The sequence below is a fragment of the Etheostoma cragini genome, chromosome 18 (assembly GCF_013103735.1).
Source record: "Etheostoma cragini isolate CJK2018 chromosome 18, CSU_Ecrag_1.0, whole genome shotgun sequence".
In the NCBI taxonomy this organism is placed as follows: Eukaryota; Metazoa; Chordata; class Actinopteri; order Perciformes; family Percidae; genus Etheostoma; species Etheostoma cragini.
In genome coordinates, this window is record NC_048424.1 from 21,459,463 (window position 1) to 21,478,360 (window position 18,898).

At 41.6% G+C, this 18,898-nt stretch overlaps 1 protein-coding gene across 2 annotated transcripts in view; it reads right to left on the reverse strand.

Annotated features, from left to right (window-relative positions):
* Window positions 1-12,649, reverse strand: part of pak7 (p21 protein (Cdc42/Rac)-activated kinase 7) — a 72,025-nt gene extending 59,376 nt beyond the window's left edge. For both annotated transcript variants that reach the window (XM_034900862.1, XM_034900860.1), the window contains exon 1: window positions 12,399-12,649. The gene's annotated coding sequence lies outside the window, so the exon portion shown is untranslated. The remainder of the gene's footprint in view (window positions 1-12,398) is intronic.
* Window positions 12,650-18,898: the final 6,249 nt, after the last annotated feature.

Below are 18,898 nucleotides of genomic sequence, written 5' to 3' on the forward strand. Positions count from 1 at the left end.
GTATCCTAGGAAGAAGGAGTATAAGCTGAAAATACTGAGCATTATAAATCAAATGTGCAACGTATACAAAGTGAGACTAAGTACTTTTGTCTCAGATATCCCAGAGTTTAACTAAGCTCATATCCCCCCATCTCATTCCCTTTCCTTTCATTGTTTCACTCTCTTTTATCTTATCAGTTCATCTCATTATTTAAAGTATAATTGGATAAAACTGTTCCGCTCTGAAGTCACTCAATAATATCTGACTGCAAAGTAAATACAAATACATGTTTGGCATAAACAGGATCAAACATGTCACATATTTCAACATATATTTCAACATAACAAAGACTGATTGACATGAGCCAGATAAGATGTTGCAGGCGTCATGCGTGTCTTTTTTCAGTCAGAAGTGTGGCGGGGTTGGAAATATTCTGTGAAATATTGCAATGTATTACCTTTTTTCCAACTTCTAATTTTTCCCAATTTCAAATGACGTCCCCAAAAGGAAACTTTGTCAACATCTGTTTTATCTAAAATGTTCATTTTCTCTGTTGGTTCATATCACTTCAATTGTATTGCTGCAAAATGGGATTGTCAAACGGACCAACACATCTGTAATAATAGATCCATACTTGGCGCCTGCGTATCGATACAGTACTGCCACTTAAAATATTGCAATACTATGCTGTATCAATTTTTTTACCCACCCCTAGTCAGAAGATAGCTTCTAGCAATGTACAGATTTTTCGGGTCAATATCAAGTCATCAAATTACACTTTTTTACTGTGCGTTGTCAGATTATATGATTTAATACTGCCACTTATTTTTGAAGATCCTTTAAATCCTTGATGATTCAATTCTTTATTCCTCCACATTCTCGCGTGGATGCGGCTGTATTTATAGTTTGGAGGAAGGCGGATTTTGTTGGCCTTTCCTAAACCAAAACTAAACTTAAAACAGGATAAATGTACGCAATGGATTAAACCCTCCTGGGTGATGGGAATGACGCCAAACACACCCAGTTTGCAATATTGCAAATGTAAGGGTTCATCAGTGGGCAATAGGCTCAAAATTCTATCTCATCCGGGGATTGATAGTGACTTAACAGACATTTATTTAAATGAAAGTCCCCAGAATAAAAAATGTATGGAGAGCTAACATTATCTTAATTAGCTTGCTTGTTGCAGCCAATCAGCAAGAGACCTTTGTTGTTTCAGTCAGCTGAAAAACATATTTAGGAACTGTGTCGCTCATAAGGATATACAGCAATATGCCAAGCTACTGTGTGTGAATCACGACAGCTTTTTACACACACACACACACACACACACACACACACACACACACACACACACACACACACACACACACACACGCACACGCACACAAACTCACTTCAGGGGGATTGACTGGAGCTAGCTGAGAGAGTAGCAGCCATCATTACCTTGTCTGCTTGTAAACCACGAGGGCCAGAGCGATCATCACATTTTAAACACGACGTTTCCTATTACCCAACACACACACACACACGCACAAATCCACACACACTCAGCAGATGGATGAATTACAAATTACAGGGGGGGAAATGCACAGTGGCACAGCCGTCCGAGGCAGAGGAAATGAACAGGCCTAACAGGAAGGATAATAGAACAACAGGGGACAACAAAGCCAAATAATTCATAATGCATTATAGCATGCTGCATAACTGCACAATCAGGACAACTTCCTTTCTTACAAAAGTGACGATACAGCTGCTTACAGGGCTGAAAGAAGTAAAGGACCTAGTTTCTGCTGTTGGCTTTTTAGGTGAAGGAGTTCATGCTATTTTTACCCAGAAGAGACTGACCAGAGTCTATGTTGCTACATTAGGAATGGTATTGCATGAATGACCAGACAACTGCCTTATCTACCCACATGGAATCAAGGATAATCACATCAGAATTACATGATCTCTTTGTCAACCAATTAGAAACCTGGCCTTAACTGTTGCCATGAGAGGGGTCCACCATTTTTGACAAATAGCAGATTTCAGACTGCTTGTATGGGACAGTGTATAAGCCGCTGGCCCACACATGTTATCGGACAACCATTTTGTGGAAACCCAAACCTTGTTGACCAATACGGTAGCATTCTCCACAGACAGAACCAGATGTCTTTACCATCTCATCCACCACGGGCCCCGCAGGAACATGGGACTTTATACTCTGGTTACCCATAACCAAGAGTGGAAGTACTTCTCTTTACACTACAATGAAGTTGTCAAAAGCCTGAATAGCTTCAACTGTTTCTTGTAGATTTTATCATAAAATCTATGTCACACCCGTTATTGGAGAAATTCTCAGAAATATAATTGTTTCCTGTTCAGAAATCCCCCCAGAATGGCCACAACTCTATCAAAACCAGTTCCTCAGTTCACTGCAATATTCGTCTCAGCCAACATTAATGATAAAATTGTCCTTTTCGTTGCTTAACTGTTTAACAAACAAAAATGTGCAGGATTATATTTCAGCAGCATGCTGTTTCTCCGCCTCCTCTTTCTGCATCTTACTGAATCGGGGAGTTGTTTTTTTCCTTTTTCATAAACACACGGGGGTTTAAAAGAAACTCCTGCGTGGTTTAATTAGAGCTACACTGGCAGCACAGTGAACCCTGCACAACCAGAGTCCTGTAATAACGCTGGAGCTCCTCCGAAAAAACAAACCCCCATGGAGTACATACCGCTAACACGCCTATGTGCTGCACATTTAGCATCTCCTTTCACTAATTGATAGCTACATTTAACCCAGCTACAAATTAGCAAATCAGTCCAAACGCATGAGAATCTAGGCTGTACACATAGCCCAGACACCAGTTCCTCTGTGCAATAATGCTTTTTAAATGATATTAGACTGCAAACAATAGGCCAGTTATTACATAAGATAGTTCGATATTAGTTGGATAGTTTAAGATTTCATAATGGTCTCATAGCATAACAAGTACTCCACCACTAAAGAAGTATATCTATAGATTAATCTAAAGGTTCACTGGATGAGCATTGCCTGCAGCTGATGCTCTGACAAGTTACACAGCATTAACATGCCATACACGTCAGAGTGGATCTCTTTTTTTAAATATCAGCTAAGTCTCTGCATCCTTCTTTTGTTGTAATTTCCTGCAGTTTCATGCCCGGGCATCAAAGAGAGCACAGCTGTGTCATTGGATGAATGCTTTAATCTATTCAGCCAGCGCATCTGCGTGCTCTGTGTTACGCTACGTCATTAGAAGCCCACTATAATACTGTGTGTGTTTGTGTGTGTGTGTGTGTGTGTGTGTGTGTGTGTGTGTGTGTGTGTGTGTGTGTGCGCGCGCACACACATATAGATATAGTATGCACGAGTTGCACTCTAGCATGTCTGTGTGTGCTTTAATGCATGAATCCGAGTAAAAATGCAATACACACACACACAAAGAAGATGACATGAGTGGATAACAAGAGTTGTGTGGGTTCCCGGCCAAAGGCCATATCAAGACATCACATCACAGACGCTAATCTATGTGATGGTCAAGTTTCCAAGCGGTGCTAAATTTAGGCCAGATCGCTGCTTTTGACTGACAACGAATGAGAAATAACATTCTACATTGTCACAGAAAAGAGGAAGGAAGGAAAGATGTTGCGAGAAGAAGTGGAGCTCACTCGGCAGATCCCTTCCTTCCCTGAACACCAGTACTAATACCGTTTCAACCGTCTGTGTTTACAACTCCTCGTCGGCTGACACATGAGCACATCCACTGTGTTGACTGAAAGCATGACAGGGGTCTTTATTGCAAAATGGTCTGTGTAAACCATAAACAGTTAAAGAAGTGGACCAACAGATCCCGTTGTTCTGGACGGAGACCAGTGAAGGGAAATAGAAGCACTTTCCTGGTGATGGCTGAGCATTACTGCGTAGCCTCCAACTCAGCTTGAAGATATAAAAGTGAGATGAGCAACCTACTGGACGTTGCGTGGTTATGACACAATCGTTAGCCTATTTTTACAAAAACGTCTGCTACGGAGCCATAACGTGACGTTCAAGGTAATCGAGCATTTTATATATTGTTGTGTTTCTTTAGAAATAAACAAGTCTTGAAACGCTTCAGATGTAAAGTTATTCCCTGTCAAAGTGGAGTCAAAATGAACGTCAGTCAAGGGGATGCTAACCGCAGGTGATGGCTTCGTAGCCTTAAAATGGCGCCATGGGAGCTCCGGTTAGAGACGAGAGGCTCACCCCCTTGGTGTAAACTGAATGGAGTGGTTTTTTGGAGCCACAAACCAAGTGATGTATAGATTAGAGTGTCTTAGCTCATATAAATCATTGTCAACTGACTGCGTCCAATCAGAAACTCATCTATTCTGTACAATTAGCTTAGAAACAGGATGCTATTTGTCTTCTGAAATGCTGATTGAATGAATTTTACTCATTTGGTTAGAACAAATGAGGATCCAGGAACTTGCTGGTCAATAGGAGAACACAGCTGTCCAGTTTTAGCTCAGTCACTTTGACTAATTATGATGTGATGTTTATATTAATCAGACCTTAACATTAGTGAACTTGTCCTATTGATTGTTCACCTAATCCCTCCTCTGAACAGTGACTATCCAATCATAAATCAGCAACTATAACTGGGCAGGGCCGACCTGTCAAACCTTGGATTTCTCCACATGTCGAGCTGGTGTTGGGGCTGTAGTGAGAGAGATACATTGCATTTTAAAGAGTTTGGGAGGTGGTGTCTTCTTATACTCCCAAACCGATGTGTACACAGACAGCCACAGATGCCGAGGAGATCTGTTCCACTCTGAGGACGTGTTCCACACATGTGCTTTAGATGCGACCACTTGTAGAGTAGTGGCTGCACAGACTTGTAGAAAAAACGCCTACGCGTTCACCCTCCAATTAAAAACATCTATATTATATGGACCCTAGCGCATACTATTCATTTGTCTACAGCCTTTCAAAATCCAAAGACATAACAAAGAGTGTATGAGGAATGGATTTAAAAGGGTATTTATCTGCTCAAATCAAACCTGCAAAGCAAGTTCGGCTAATGAGCTTAAAATCAAGTAACCCAAGAAAAATTCTGATCACACTCGTGATTTCAGCCAACAAAGTCAACCATGCTGGGCAGAAATTAGAAGCTAGGGCTAGCCATTCTGGCTAGCACTGTCTGAAAATCAAGGAGCCATTGTTTCAAACATTACTATGGATTTTAAGTTGTATACATGCAGTATTGGGAAAGTTAGTTTTAAAAGTTATTAGTTCCAGTTACTAGTTACTTCTTCCAAAATGTAACTAAATTAGATACTCAGTTACAAATTATAAAAGTAACTTCAGAAAGTAAGTGATGCGTTACTTTCATTCATTTGGTAAATTTTTACAATGCTCAAATGTGACCACACCTCCCTCCTCTTTAATGGAACTTAAATACATGTGTACGTTCAAATATTTATGATGAATCTGAATATTATAATGAAATGGACACTTAATACAGACATACACAATATACACACTCTTTGTAGAGCACTGACTCACTTGTGTTGTTTGTTGTGTCTGAATTTGTGTGCTTATGAACAATTTCATGAACTCTACCTCTGATTGGCTTACTATAAAATTGTACTCAACCTCAGCCAATTGTCAGCATTTAGGCGCTTGTCTCGTGCACGGCCCACTAACCAAGGAAGAAGAAAAGTCTTTGTCTCAGGGCTCAGAGATCTAGTCGGTCTGATGAAAAAGCGGTATCGGCACTATTAAGTTGGTAAGAGTAATCACTTGGATTACTCGTTACTGAAAAAAAGTAACGCCATTATTTATAGCACCGTTATTCCCATCACTATCACCACCGCCAACACCGTTACATGTACAGTGATATATAACGTTTTCTGTGCTTCGAAGAAGGATAAACCAAGCCCTGCCTACCTTATTGAACAGTAACTAATGGAGAAACAATTGCACGTTTGAGTGAGAAGGTCAGATCCAGGGTTGCAGTTGGCTAAGGCACACGGTCAGGTTTTGGCCAGTTGTATGTTGTCTCATGATACAGCGTGGATGGTGGATAAGATGCTCTGATGTAAGCCTCAGTGCGATAGCAGCCTGCATCTTCAACCTCTCACTTTCCTTTGAAGTCTCCCCATGGGGGTGTGGGAGCTGGGGGCTGGTAATGAATCTAGCTGAGCCATAATGAATGTCCTTATTTAAGTCTGCTTGGATGACATTCCACCTAACTGTTCTAAAAATCACAGAACAAAACAGTGAGAGCGGGCTGAAAGCTGTTATGAAAGCTATACTGACTGGCAATATGATGGAGTGTGTTGAGCAACTTCAAGGATCCCTTCAGGATACCTTACGCTGTTTATTCCCTTCCCTCCTAGGAGTAGGATGAAATCTGATTAGTGTCTACATTTCAACTAATGCTTACGTCCAAGTCTTTACAATTCAGCTCTTTGCATCTATAAGAAGAGAATGAACCCAAAGGGGGGAACTTAAACAATTGAGACATCATTTATGGTTATAATCCTGAAATGGGACCCGGGTGTTACAAGTATGCACATGTGCAGCAATAAAGATGTTTATGAACTCTATAGAGTGATTTACCCAGTGTGAGCCTTGCCCATTCAACAGTACATTGTGTAAATACATCAAACACATTAAGACGTCATAAAATACACTGAACTGATTCACTAACAGGTTTGACATTTGAACATATTACAAGGTACAATCTCACTTATCTCACAATTCATTGCAAAACATGGCAGCGTGCTTCATTAGGCCATAGAAACGAGCAGAATTGCTTTTTCACACTTCATGTGAGGAGGTAGTACTGTCGACATGCTTTGTGGAAGTCTGGGGCCCATCTGGAGGCCTTTGGAATTCAAGATAGGTAGAAAAGACTGCCACGAGTAACAAAAGAACTAAGTAATTATACAGAGGGCGCTCATAGACAAAGCGTGCAATAGACTGCCAACAGCATTTAGCTGTGCGTTGCAGAACCCTTCTGCTGCTGCTGCTTCAGGTTAGAAGTTGTGTTTATGACGGTTTGCTCAACACGTTTTGGCGCTTAACTGGACTTGTAGCACTGCAACAAAGCTGCTTTGTAAGCCTTTTAAGGAACAGTGAAAACAGGTTAGTGTAAGGACTACGCTTGCCTTTTTCCCACTCCATGGTACGGCTCGACTTGACGCCCTTTGTTAGTTTTCCATTGACAAAGGTTGTGGATTGTTTGGTATCACGTCTGTCAAAGTTCAAAGCGTGCTGAGCTGATGAATGCAGAGTTAAATCGTGTAAACGACTGATTGGTTGGAGAATAGTCCCCAGAATTGTCACTTGTGAGACACAGTGTCCCGTGTCCTGGACAACCCCGCAGTTGTAAAAAATGCAAGCTACTGTTAATAGCTACCACATTTTCTTTTATTTACTTAAGCTTTAACATGGCATGCTTACATAGGGTCAATTGACAAAGTGCAGACTGTCCTCTCTTTAGTTGAAATCTAGTAATGTACAGTACCTGGTACCAAAAGTGAGTTTACCAGAGCCGAGTCGAGCTGCAACATGCAGCAGCAATGAGGTATTTAAGTTCAACCAGTCTGCCTCTGTATTTCTTTATGGGCTGTCCTGAATAGGCGGGATTGGCCCCTGTAATATGGTGGATAAGAAACAAATGAGAGTGAGACTTTGGCATCGATACAGACGGAAAAAACTGTCTGTATTCCTGAAGCACAGTTTCAAAACGCAGTCTGGGGGAAGGGGACAGACACAGCATCAGACAGGTATCACTTTAATAGCCATTAAACTGGAATTAGTTTCCAACTGGTTACTACAGCAGTTTACTAGTAAATTATATGCATGTTGCACACACATACACACACACACACACACACACACACACGCACACACACACACAAACACACACACAAATGCTGAGAAACACAGGTTTGCAGCAGATTTAGGCCTCGATCGCTATCTATCTATCTATCTATCTATCTATCTATCTACAACCATGCAGAATCACCCACCTTTTTTGCCAACAGACAGACATGCTGAGGCATGTTAACACTTAACAAACACACACACGTTCACCACCACGCTCACACAGAAATAGCGTCACGCCGCCTGGAGGGTGGGTGACAGAGCTGTGTTGGGCAGCAACAGAGGCAGATGCAGCACCCAGTAGCCTGCGGGCATCGCTGGGTATTCAAGCTTCACTGGGCCTCTTCATCAGTGCCCTCTGATGCCTTAGCCCCATGACCAATGGCACACACACACACACACACACACACACACACACAGGAAAGAAGTAGAACAGCCTCATTGCTCAGACATACACAAGTTAGACTGAGAAAACGGTTGAGGATGTAGGTTATGGTGTACTATGTCTCCTCTACTAATTGTGATACTATGGGAGTATGTAGGTTAACTATTTCCTCCTCTGTCTGTCAGTGTGTGTGTGTGTGTGTGTGTGTGTGTGTGTGTGTGTGTGTGTTCTCTGCCTGAGAAAAGACACAGATACAGCTCAAAGACAGTCAGCACCACATTTTAGATCCATGACAAATAGAAATCTTAATTGGGGTGCTGAATGTCAGATAACACCAGATGTTGTGCAGATTTACTTGGATTTGTAAAGCTTGGTGTATGTATCAATGTAATTTCACCACCAGTTATGATACACTATAAAGACATAATGAGACACCTGTACCACTTACTATTATATGTAACATGTAAAGGATGTATCCATTCTACAGCTTGGAAATACACTAACATGACATGAACTCTCCAAAATTGCCTCATATTCATCTCTCCTCCTCTGACACAATGTCTCTTTCATTCGCTCAATCTCTCCCTGTCTTCCTCTCCCACACACACATGCACGGACTCACACATCTACACACACTTCATTTTGTTACTGACATGCCAAGTCATGCAGAAAACACAAGGGAAGCTTTTTCATAATCCCGGGACAAAAACAGCAAAATGCAATAACCTGGGACAAAAGTGCTGACATCTGAAGATGAGTCTGGCATTCAGACGAACTGCTCGGTTGCAGCTGAAATGAGCAGAAACGATAGATTGAGAGAAAGCAAGAACCCCCTACAGTACACTGACAGATAGATAGGCACTCCTTTTATATACTCTTCTCTTTGTACTCATCTCTGGCCTTCTGATCCTCTTATTCTCCCCCTTCTCTTTCCTTCTAATTTTTTTTTCACTCCCCCATTTAACCCCATTTTTTAATCCAAACACTTTGGGCTGCCTGTGGCTTATCTCTTCCTCCTCATCCCCCTCTCCACTGGTCACCTGTCCTGCTCTTCCCATTCTCTGCCCTCCTCATATTACTTCTTCTATCGTCTCTGTACATTTCTCTTCCTTTTTCTTCGCTCCCCTCCTCTATCCCCGAACCTTGTTTGCATGCTCCCTCCCTCTGCTCCTCGATTAGCAGATTGACCAGCGCAAGTCCGCCAGACACTTGGTTAAAACGGTCAATGAGTCTTTTAAGATGCTGCTTCAAAGAGGTGAGGAAGACGGCAGAATAGACAGATAACACATCCCCACCGTTGCATTTCATACACTAATAAACTATAGAGACAGTGATAGAGATGTTGGCCAGTGGCACAAGAGGTCAGTGTTGAAGGTTAGGAAGTACAGGAGACAGAGTACAGTGTACTTAGAAAATCTGAACTAGATTTCAGATTGTTCATGAGGCTGCCTCCTCATAGACAGCAAAAGCAGTCTAGAGCTGAGCAATGGGGGGGGGGAATAGTTAGTCATGTGTTCATTATCGCTATCCTCTTTTAAGACTCACCCCATGTCCACAAACATTAAACAGGAGAGGCCCTTAGAGTGGGTCTAAGGTGTGTGTGTGCGTGTGTGTGTGTGTGTGTGTGTGTGTGTTTGTGTGTGTGTGTGTGTGTGTGTGTGTGTGTAAGGTTGAATGAAAACTGAAAGAGAGAAGCAAAATATGAAGAAAAATAGGTTGTGAGGTTCTGATAACTGCAAAAGGTTATTATTATTATTATTATTTTTATTATTGATAATAATGATAATGAATACTTTATCCTGCAAGGGGAAATTACGACACTCTGTTGTTATTACACACATTACACACAGGCCTGAATTACACACACATGCTCAGTACCTATACATGCCCTAATGGAGAAATGTCAGAGTCATATTATTATTATTATTATTAATATTACTGCAGGCTGAAGCTATGCACTGGCATCCCTCAAGCTTTCATCATTATGTAAAGCTGTTGTGCTTGGTGCTGGCATGGAATACATCACAGAGTGGATAACCAGGGAGTGTGCAAGCAAGCGACCGCAGACCAACCCACTGACTCAGCTTCTGAGTCCCGTCCGATTTGAATAACAAGATCACACATACCTTCATCTCTAAAAGCACAAACAAAGCAGCCCTTTTATCTAATGTCACATTGACATGTGATCCAGAGATGCGGATGGTTTGATACATGGTACACAGCCATCATTGATATTTAAAGGGCCACTCCGATAACTTTACACATCCGGATCAGTGTAGTAGTCACAGAAACACAGCATGTGAAAATAAATGTCTCTTTTGGTTCTGGAGGAGTTTTCTGTTATCTCAGCTTAGGTTTGGAGACAAATGTATTCTGAGAAGCTGAAAGCCAGCTGCTGCTTTAAAGCTACATTGTGTAAGAGTTTCTTGGTGAAACTGTAAATGACAAACAACTGAATATGACTCTCTAGCCCCTCCCGTTTTGATCACAACTGAACTCCCTACGCTGGCCGTATTATTCCAAAAAGTACGACTTTGTTCGTGAGTGTTCTTTCCAGGGTTATAATAGTTTTACATTTTTCATTATTTTGGTACCATAACATTGCTAACATCAGCAGATGGAGTAATCTCCGGTAATCTCCCCCTAGCATCCGTCACAGTGCCACTGAGTGGAAAAGCGCAAAACACGGAGGTGTGTCCCTCTTGGGCTAATGTATTTTAAAGATGGAGGCGCAACTTGGCAGAATATTCTGAATGGCAGATTCTAAGCTTATGACAATACTTAGATTACAAAGTTTAATTACACATGAATGAGCACATATTTGTGAAAGAACAAAGGTTTCTTGCTATGAATTAACTCAAAATATTACACAGTGGAGCTTTAATGAATTCAATGATGAATAAATGCAAACAGCTGACATAAAACCCAGATGATCATTATCAACCCGACCATGGCAATCGATTAATCATTTTCCAAATGGTCACACAAGTCAAAGAAGAGCAGCAACTCCTCCTCACATTAGAGAAGCAAGATCTTGACTTGATTTTGAAAAATGATGGATTGATTGATTATCAAAATATTGTTTAATTTTCTATGGATTGACTAATAGACTAATGGTTTCAGCCCCAGTACCTAACATTAGCATAATGGAGGTCATAGTTAGCTCCCTTCAGACTAACAGCCCTGCCAGGTAAATACTGTATCCACTGCATGTCCTAAACACAAAGGCCTAACACTAGAGTAAGCATGGAACCACTGGTCTATGATCCACATTTTAGGTGTATTAAGGTAAATATAGGCTCCTTCTGACTTTTTTTTATTATTACCCCTATTAATAGAGTGTTACTGTTAGGGTAGTTATGAGCTTAGGAAGGGAACCCCAGCTTAAAGGGCCAAGCCACCACTTTTAATTTTCATCTACACATTCTAATCTAAAGCCAAGTTGAAAAGGAGCCATCTGTTCCTCCCCTTACCTGGCCTACATTAGCCTGGGTAAACTCAAACTCTGGTCTGGCTGGTTGCAAGCAGAAAAACATAGGCTAGGCTGTGCAAATATATGCCTTGCACTGTCATACAGTAAGTCGATACATGAAGAGTAATGCTACAGTAAAAGAGATGCTGTCATGGTGAAAATAATGAAATCTGAGACCTAAAAGTCCATTAAGGATATACACTCACCATTGAGCACCATACACACGCTGTTTGAGCCCCTGCTGTATTGTAAGACTGTAGGTGCATAATACACTAATTTGCCCCTCGACCACCAACCATCGACTACAATTCCTCGTCATTTGAGTACTACGCCTTCAGAATATATTTGCAAGATGCATAGGTGGGATGCCCACCCAGTTCAATACCAAGGACAGCGGTCGACGCACGAGCCTGACAGCTGTAGGCACTACAAAATGACAGATTCATTTCTGCACGGATGCATCGTAAGCAGCGACACAGACCTGCCCCGAATGACACTGCTGTTTCAGTGCGAGGCATTACACCCGAGGACGTAGAGACAGAGACAAAAACTCAACCCTAAACCAAGCATTTCGCCTTTCCACAGCGGCTTTTTGCCCCCCTGCTAGAAGAAGCAGCCACATTTTTTACCAAATCGCATCGTCAACGAGCGTTTGTCGAATAAAATGTCCAGCGCTTACCTGCTTGTCTTGGGGGTCGAAGAGCTCACATGTCCCTTCGCTTATTTTGGTATATGTTTGTCGATATTATTATTATAGTGGGCACCGTTATGTGCCTTCCAGCGCCATGTTATTATCACTGAGAAGAGGACTGTGCGGTCCTGTGTGCTACATCCGGGCTGTTGAGGAGAGCGAATGAGCGCAGTCCGTGGCGGCGGAGAGGGCGGAGGGCGCCGTGGAGATGTAGAGCACCTGTGCAGCCGAGCAGGGAGAGCGTTCAGTCACGGCGACCCACTGTAACGTTACCTCAATTAGACCCACACCTACATTTACTATACAGACGTTTTCCTGGGGAACTCCCATCTGAGAAGGGTTTTTTTCAGTCCATCACAGAACTGCCGTTTCAAGGGGTTTAACTAATGAAAAATAGAACATGTAATTCACAAAATACATGTAGTCCTGAGTGTTCTCCGCCTGAACGCTAGCGAGTGTTTTGGGAGTGTGAGGGGACTAGCATCGAGCAGAAAAGGCTAAATAGCTAGATACGTAAGGTTAAAAGTAATATGGTTAACATAGATAGCTAAAAGCAGCCTAATAAATACATAGTTAAAATAGCTCATATAAGCTAAAAGTAATGGATGTACCAAATTAGATAAGCATTCAAATGAATGCAGGTGATAGTTGAAAGAGCTAGCTAGCTAGCTAAAAGCAACACCTGGCCACCTAGCTAAAAGTAATGTGGTGATAAAGCTTAAGTAGTAAATACATGGTTTAAATGAATAGTTAAATGTTAAGGATACCTGTTAAATTAGTTATTTAAAGGGTATAAAAAGCTTTAAAAGAAGATGGTTAACACTAGCTAAGAGAAGTGGATGGTTGAAATAGCTAAATGGAAACTATTTGGGTATAGTTTTTTATTGTTTTAACGTTAAAGTTAGACTTTGGTAGGGCTAATAGTTACAGGATTGCATCATGATTTTAATTATCATGTATTAACTCATGTAATGGGCCCTGGGGCGAAAATAAAATCAGGATGCCTATTAACCGTGTGTGCAGTGTGTACAGTTTTTTATGCTGGAATAGTATCTGGCTTCAAATTTGTTTGGAGTAAATTAACTAAAGACATTTTGTTTAAGAATTTGCACGTACAACATCTAAGCAAAGACGTCTTACAACAAAATGTGGACACAGCCAGTCAAGGCAGGGTCTCAAAATAAGGTGATGAAGCATAATGATATTCAAAATATTTGGGTATTCTTGTTGTTAAGGCTTGATACTTAACTGATCTGTTGCCTCACATCATTTTGAGTGTATTACTGTATCATGTTTTATCATTTTTCTGCTACTATAGACCATGTTAGGCATGAGTGTACATTGAAGTGTTGCACAAGTGAAGCCAGACACAGGCTGTAGCCCCACAGCATTGGGGATACACACAGTGTGACAGCCTCTGCCAGTTCTGACAGTGTCACAGCCCTCATTGATCTCCCATCTCTGTTTCTGACGTGCCGGTTGTAGCACAGGGCTCTTTCCCAGACTACAGTAAGTGAATGTGCAAGGGCACGAGTCAATTTCTCCCGGCGTGACAGGAATGTCTTTCTGTCCGACCGTCTGGTTATCTGAGGAGAGAATGAGAGAGGAGGCAGAGAGCTGAGTATCCATTACCATGTCAAGGTCTGGCTCTTTGTGTTGTTGTTAAACAGAGAGATCAATGGGAGAGCTGTTACAATGCATCCTTCTCTTTGGCCATCTTCTCTTTGGCTTAGCGGCCCGATAAATCTCACCTGTTGACTTGCTCAAAAAGAATCTTCCCTTCTATCTTTTACCAGATGGTCATACATTGTGCCAAATTCAGCACACTTCACCTACAGAATAACTCACTAATACATCCCTGCTCTCACTGCACATATGTGCTACATATGTGTCACGACCATAGATGGGTGCTTGCAAAAGTAGGCATTCACTTTGCAAACAGCACACTCTTCACTACTAGATATTTTCCTTGCTCCAGTGATTTGTCCTCTTGTCTTGATAGTGTCCTCCCCTGCTCTGTCTCCCATGCACCTCCCTACCATAAATCCCCTTGGGAAATAAGAGCCACGAATTTACTCAGTGGGAACACCCCTTCGGCTCCAAACTATTCCAGGCTGTGTTGCACTTATTATGGGCTTTATAGACAGCCACATCCATCCCTCTCTTATAGCCGCATGGGGGGATGGTGGGGAAGCCTAGTGATGCATTTTAGTAAGTGGGCTAAATTAAAATACATGTATTGTGATTGTGAATCTTTTAACCTCTCCAAGATTAAGTATGGTACATTAATTTTTTAGAAATGTTTATGGGAAACAGAGAAGCTGTTAGTGATTTCAGCCTAAAATGCATATTTGAGAAAAAGTCACCCTCTTGAAAGGTGTCATTAAAGTAGTTTCTTCAAAGCTTTTGGGTAGGCTAATAGCTTGACACAGAAGCAGAATCCGCCATATTTGGATGATAAAGATGATTGTTCTTCTTATTGGATAGCTGTTAGCCAATCACAGTCGAGCAGCTGAGCTTGTTGAATTTGAATGAGAACTGGCACAAATCGAGTCTTCCTGCATAACTCAAAGTGATTGGATTTATCTTTTCTATACTTCTACCATTAAAACTCTGAAACTATTGTCACTATAAATGTTCTGGAGACATGGAAAAAACTCCAACTTTGTGCCGACACAATTCAAGCCTACCAGAGAGGCTCAAAAGTTAGATTTCGGGTGAAAACACTTCAATTGGTGCTTTTCCAGATCTTTACGCTGTTTTTTGGCCTGGTCCTGTCATGCAGTCTGGTTTGTAAAGGATCAAATTGACTAGATTTACCCATAGATTAATGACTCATACAACTATTGCCTTTCATAAAGCATAAAGTGCAAACTACATAATTGCTACCCCCCTGTGAGAATTTGACACCTCCATCTAGTGGTGGATTATGGGAGCCCACCGTTTCCTACATTGCATCCAACTGTACATTGTATTGATGCTGGTTGTGTATGACACATGAGCCACAATGTCCCTGAACAAAACATCATTTGGGATTTTAAATTGATCTTATAGTGGTCAGGATGTGATGATAATTTCTTACACACAAACAAACACACACACACACACGCACACACACACACACACACACAAAGATACACACGTAAACATGAACTCAGGTCCCTGCTAAAACGTGTTGTTGTCCCCATGGCAACTGTAGCATTATCACTTTCTTTGAAACATCTCTCTTACTCTCCCTTACACACTCTCTTTGATTTTATCTCTGTTGTTCTTTCATATTTTGAAGGCACAAAAGCATCTTTAGACCCACTCTTCCAGGTTATTGAAGAAAAACAACTGTCTCATGGAAAACCCCTCTTTGACTACAGGTAAGCACATTTGACCTATCACCTGTTGTGGGGATTACTTTCTAGGACTCTCATTGCCCCTTTAATACAACAGAAGTGGCGACGAGGAAGGGAATGGGGGGAAGGGTCATAGAGGAGACAGGGTATGAGTGTTGGAACAAGGCCCAGAGCTTATCAGAGGCCAAAGCCACCGCCATCCCTTCGGAAAACCCTGCTCCTGCCAGAATGCTCTCTTCTGCCTAACAGTTGCACGCCTCATGGTTGCATCCTTTTTTCCCTCCGCTTCCCCATTGGTTGAAACTACAAAAGCAGATCTACAAGTGACGTCATTACTCTCTCTCCCATCAGACAGTACACATGGTAACCATCCACTCAAATGCACTGTCCATTTGTTCCCCAATTTAAATGACTACTTGAGCTATATTTGTCACGCATGGTGTTTCTAGTGCAAATTTTTTCATCACATTATTCAATAGGGGCAGATGGGGTTGATTGTATAAAAGGGTTGAGGAAACACGTGTTGCCAGTTCCAGCTCTTCACATGCCCACCAGGAGACTAACCATGGACTAAATTGTCTGAAATGCTGTTTGGCAAGAAATCTCTTCTAACCATATGCAGCCTAAGCAAAAAAACAATTTCTTACTAACCTCACGGGACGCTTAATTTTGTTGTTGTCTAAAAGCCTGGTCATTGTGCTTGAGAATATGTTAATGTGAATGAGTACCTTTGTCAATACATTAAGCTGATTAAGGGTTTCAGTAGCAAATAGCAAGCATGCCTGTCTGTCTCGGAGGTGAGGTATTGATTGTCCAATGTGGAATGTATTGCATTAGTGCAACAGAGGTAGCAAGTAAATATAAGAGATGTGAACTTTCGAGCTTCACTTTTTGCAAGAAACGTTCACACTTCTAAAGTGTCCTGAGACACTGTTCTGTTGTTGCCGATCTGGTGCCTTGCAAGCAGAAAGACCAATTCCTCCAGTAGAATTATACCGTTAGATCTAGGAAAGGTAGTATTGTTTGTAAGATCTACCTCTAAAACACATTTATTGCCTTAATTTGCCTACTTAGCAAATATGGAACAACAGTAGTGTTCCTTTGGAGTTTCTGGTCACGTGAAGAATGTAAGTCAAATATTCACTCTCTTGTTTAGCTCTGTTTTGGTCTCCACCAACTCCAGAGGAAAAGATCTGGCTCTCAAGCTCCTAAATGCTTAGATCGGGCCCAAAAAATCAAGCCTGACCCTACTCGAGCCTGTGAATGTTGTGTCCGAGCCTGGCCCGGCCCAACACATTAACTGTAATTATGAACCCAAGCCCGATTTAAACCAGAGTAAAACGTGGGCCGTTATAACGTTCTCAACTACAATTCTGAGTTGTTTGAACTAGTTAAAAAAAACACAAATCCCTGGCCTGAGGATAGTTGCAGGAAATATCGGCCTGACACGCCACGCGGGTCGGGTCAAGGTTCAGGCTCGGGCAGAGAATCTGAACTCTATCATGCAGGCAGTGCACACTAAGTTTTAGCAGATGTCTTACCTGAAAGCAGCTACCTTTGGTTGGGTTGTCACAATGACTGAATTCTTTCAGATAATGTATAATAAGAAAATATGAAAAGTGCAGCTTGTTATAAACCAAAAATGCTATGCTGCTATAATCGTGAAGAGTGAAATGTCAACCTTGACATAATGTTAAATATGTCATTTCATTGATATACTGACTATATAATTATTTCTGGTACACTTTCTGCTACATCTGACTGTTTGCTGTAATACACAATAGTCCCTGTCGTACATGGGCAAATGACAAACGTCTGTTTAGCATTTATTTTTGGAAACACTTGAAAATCTTTTTTTTTTTTAAAGCAATAAAAGAACGACACAATTTGCCTAGTGACGGCTTATAGGAGATGATGAGACTAGGATCTAATCAGCGCAGATGCTCAGTTCAACGGATTTTGAGTGGAGCAGCCACACAAGTGCGCGCACACACACACATAAGCGCGCACACACACACAGACACACAGTAAGCCAGAGGCTTCCCAAATTGTCCAACGTGGCCACACTCATCACTTGAGCCATTTTCCATTATCCTCTCCATACATCATCATGCAGCCATCACATTACTGCCAAAGCGTGTAAGTGAATAAAAACAACAGATTTTTTACTTGAGCTTTTGGAAGCAGTATACTGTGACTGTTTGATGTTGCAAATACCTGACAACAGGAAGCTGTAAACTACTGGCCCTGAAAAAAGCCTTGGACAGATAAAGCACTTTGAGAGAAATAAAATGGACTGGGTGTTATTTTTACTCCACTTTTTCTACTGCCTGTATGTCGCAGCAATAAGTTGTCCTTGTAGGTAAAATGGTACCTGTGTAACCCTAAATGACTACTTATAGGTGAAAGAAAAGGGTCAAGCATGGCAACAAGAGTTACAGTGAATTGTATACACTACATATATAAAGATGCTTTTCATTCTCTCCAGATAGAGTTTGAAATTTAAAGAGCAAGTTGGATAAATGTCGGATGCTGAATTCTTGGAGGATGTAGTCTTAGCATTCTAAGAAGTTCTACATTGTTCAGCTCAGGTGACTGCTAATCTAATAATGATGGGCGCACAACCGGTGCAACTGTGTGACTCCACATATGTGAGTGTGTTGAAGCTGTTGCCCCGGGGATTTATTGGATAATTATTGGAAGACGTATTTGTCTGAACCTTACATCCTTCCTGTGTAATGTTGTCAAAAATGCCAGAATCAATACTTAAAGATTAGAAGAGGTGAGAGACTTCAGCTCTGCCATGTAAACATATTCACCAAGAGAGATAATAAATCAGAAGTATGAACGTCTCCATTGGCGACTGAACCCAATGCAGTGACATCTTCACCTGAAGGTGAACCAAGCCGGGATGCCTGACTTTTCAGCTGTCAGTGCCTGAGTCATTGGACCAGAAAACAGCACCAAGGCCTGACTTCCTTGTCTGTCTGCTGTAATTGTGTTACTCTGTGTGGCCTCAACATGAGTGGTGCACAGTCCCATGACTGCTCAACAGTAATGTGAACCACATCGGCACAAAAACAGGCCATTGTGCTGCCAGTGGTTCTAGTGTCAGTGAGAAAGGGATGCCATATGGTGGAGAAT